At 46.8% G+C, this 3,785-nt stretch overlaps 1 long non-coding RNA gene across 1 annotated transcript in view; it reads left to right on the forward strand.

The window, feature by feature from the left end:
* Window positions 1-3,785, forward strand: part of LOC106811142 — a 23,558-nt gene that overhangs the window by 18,825 nt on the left and 948 nt on the right. The window lies entirely within an intron of this gene.

A 3,785-nucleotide genomic window follows, 5' to 3' on the forward strand; every position in this document is an offset into this window, starting at 1 on the left:
AATCTCTACCAATGTTTGCTTCGCGTACAGCATACTGGTTGAAACGCTTTTACAGCAAAACAGTATCGGCATCAAAAGCTCATTTCTCTATCTGAGCATAACCAAACTTCGGCGTGGTAGTAAGAAGACTTAGATGCATACGCCACAGGGCGTTCCTCCTGTAGAACTACTGCACCCAGGACCATATTTTGATGCATCCGACTCTGCAGACAGGGTATCTTTCGAGGGATCAAAATATCCAACACAGGACTGACCTGTGTTGAGGATCTCTTTCACTTTTCTGAAATGCAATCGTGCTGAGCATATCATCGGCCTATAGAAAAACTGCATCCTTGGCCATGCAATTGGCCTTAAGGGCTTCGTGATCTGCATGCTTAGATTTGGTGAGAACTTGCGATAAGGTAAGTGATCACATTCCTAACAGAATTTGCTTTGTTCCCTGGGGCCTGCATACCGCAATAGATCCTGTATACTTGCTGGATCAGGCTTCGACAGCCCATCACTGAGGCTGTACAACGGTGCCAAAGAAAGGGAAACATCATCACAGGATGAGCTTATATGACCGCACACCAGCTTATCGCTTATTAAGCTTTATTGCCTCTCCGCACAACGCTTCAACAGACTGCCTTAAATTGCGATCGGTGGCTCGGTCGACAGTCCGCCCATGAAGACTAGGCAACGTGCGTCAAATATATCACCTCACCACACATACCAAGTCTCTAAAGGATTTCATCGCATCTGCCCTCTGAAATTCGCTTGCGAAACAATAGCCAGAGCCAAAAGGTAAACGCTTGAACTTTTATACCTCCCAAACGGAGTATTGCACGTCCGTTAAGCGAGGGACGATTCTTCTTACCAACAAGCTATCGCGACGCTAATAACGACTGATCGGCAGTACCAGCTTAGAGAAATACTTTGCCCCGCGTTAACAACAACAGGTAAGATATCGCTCTAGCGTACGCATTGGGTTTATGTGGACGAGCATATGGCGCTTATTTCAAATCTTTCGGGATCAATGGCACATGCTCTCAAGTCACGCAGTCCTGGGCCTTACTCTACGACAAAAACAATAGATTGACGTCCATTGCAGTGGCTCCTCAACATTCTTCAATCACGCCCGCAAAGACTTCTCATTGCGATCAAGTTTGCTTTCTTAAACGTTGTCTCTGAAGAGCAATGACGGGACGGCGCACGCTCGGTGGGTGTACACTGGAATCGCATCGCATCGTGAACCATGTACCGCTACACTTTTGAGGCAGAGTACCGATTCCCTCAAACACTGGACTAAACTCGCGACAATATGGCTATCTGCAGATTTGTCTGTTTCCCCCTCCTCTTACTATCCACAGCTAGAGTAAGCTTTAATCAGACCTAAAGCCACACAGGTATTGCAGACTGCCAACAATAAACGGGTAGTTACTGGTAATCAACAACGTAGAAACTCAGCAGCCGAGGGGCGAATTTTGCGCACTGTAGCTACATTAAACTGACAAACAGGCCAAATAGTCTTGCAGGCTCTGATTACCGTAACCATATATCGTTTGGCCTGGGGGGTGGTAAAGGGCGACATTACCTAACTGATGCGGTGTACAGTCTTCGGTATAATGTTTAACTTGAGACCCAAGTGTCAAGTTTAAACACTAAGAGCTTCCTTCATCGGCCGTACCCGAACCCAACTCAACCGTCAGCAAATGCGCTGGTCATCGTAAGCTCATATTATCCGCTCTCAACGGTGTCCAAGCATAGAACTCAGCAATCAACCGACTGGCTTCATTCACTCTGAACTTATAACTCACGTAAGGCAATTCAAGCCACCATTGCATGCGGCATTTCCCACTTCGGGTGCCGTCAACAAGGCCAGTTACGACACACTTTCGCGAAGTGAAAGTCCACTGTTCTACATCTGTTGGCACTCACTGATCTCTATAATAGTAATATTGATTAACTAATATTATATATATATATATATATACACTATATATTATAATATTAATATTATAATATATATAATAATTATATTATAGAAGATCAGTGTTTGCACTGCTTTCACTTTCGCGCGCATGTCTGTTTCGCCACGCGTGGACAATAAGCCACATTTCCCGCAGCCGCTTTCCGCTGGAACGTGATTGTTCTTGGCGCGAAACGGCTGTTTCGCTCTCTGTTCGTGCTCGTTAGGTTGGGCGGTTTGCGTTGCGGTTGCGGTTTTCGGTTGCGGTTGGCTGTTGCTTGCTCGCTCGAGCGCGCGTAACTGCCTATGTTGGCGCTGCTTCACGCGACATGTGATTCTGCTGGCATTCCTGTAGGCTGACATGCGACGCGCTCATCTGCTCCTGTGCATACTTCGAATTGCTGGGCGGCAATAGTGATTGCCTTCTCGCATAGTCAGTTTTCTCCCTCGTTCACCAGCTTCTCCTCTGAACCGTTAAACTGTTTCGACGATACACGAAATACAATTCCGGGTCCCGTATCATCTCATCGCTAGGATCCCTGTAATGTCGCAATGCCTTTCAAAGAAGCTCGAAGCCTGGTTATGAACTGGCTCTACTGACTGCTCTCGAGCTGACCTCCGTTATTAAAACTTGTACCTGCGCAAATATCGGTTTAATTCGGCTTGTATGTACGACTGGAAACTCGCGTAGTAGGTAGATAGTTTTTCGCGCACGTCTTCCGTAACGCTCCATGTGTTTATAAATCTCTCTTCCCTCTGTCTCAATCCACAGCATGAAATACTTGCCATTTCAACTGCATCGTCCAACCGCAACCGCAACCGCAAGCGAAACCGCAACCGCAACCGAGAGCAGAACAGAGAGCGAAACAGCCGTTCGCGCCAAGAACCAATCACGTTCCAGGAAAGAGGTGCGGGAAATGTGGCTATTTCCACGGTGTGAAACTGACATGCGCGGCGAAGGGAAAGCAGTGCAACAGATGTAAACAGTGGAATCACTTCGCGAAAGTGTGTCGTAATGCTGTTGACGGCACCCGAAGTGGAAATGCGCATGCAATTGTGGCTGAATTGCCTTACGGTGAGTATAAGTCAGAGAATGAGCCAGTCGGTGATGCTGAGTTCTATGTTGACACCGTTGAGAGGGATAATAAAGTTACGAATGACCAGGCATTTGCTGAGGTTGAGTTGGGATCGGGTAGGGTGAAGGAAGTTGTAGTGTTTAAACTTGACACTGGGTCTCAAGTTAACATTATACCGAAGACTGTACACGATCAGTTAGGTAATGTCGCCCTTACACCCCCCAGGCAAACGATATATGGTTACGGTAATCAGAGCCTGAAGACTATTGGCTGTTGTCAGTTGAAGTGTAGCTACAGTGGAAATTCGCCCCTCGGTGCTGAGTTCTACGTTGTTGATACCAGTAACTACCCGTTATTGAGTCTGAATACCTGTGTGGCTTTAGGTCTGATTAAAGTTACTCTAGCTGTGGATAGTAAGAGGATGGGGGAAACAGACAAATCTCCAGATAGCATATTGTCGGAGTTTAGTCCAGTGTTTGAGGGAATCGGTACTCTGCCTCAAAAGTGTAGGGTACATGTTAGATCGGATGCGATTCCAGTTGTACACCCACCGAGGAGGGTCCCGCATGCTCTTAGAGACAAGTTTAAGAAAGAACTTGATCGCATGAGAAGTCTTGGGGTGATTGAAGAAGTGAGGGAGCCCACTGAATGGGTGAATTCTATTGTTTTGGTAGAGAAGCCCAGGACTGGTGACTTGAGAGTGTGCCTTGATCCGAAAGATTTGAATAAGGCCATTGCTCGTCCACATCACCCAATGCGTA

Source organism: Priapulus caudatus, unplaced genomic scaffold (genome assembly GCF_000485595.1).
Source record: "Priapulus caudatus unplaced genomic scaffold, Priapulus_caudatus-5.0.1 Scaffold508, whole genome shotgun sequence".
Classification (NCBI taxonomy): domain Eukaryota; kingdom Metazoa; phylum Priapulida; class Priapulimorpha; order Priapulimorphida; family Priapulidae; genus Priapulus; species Priapulus caudatus.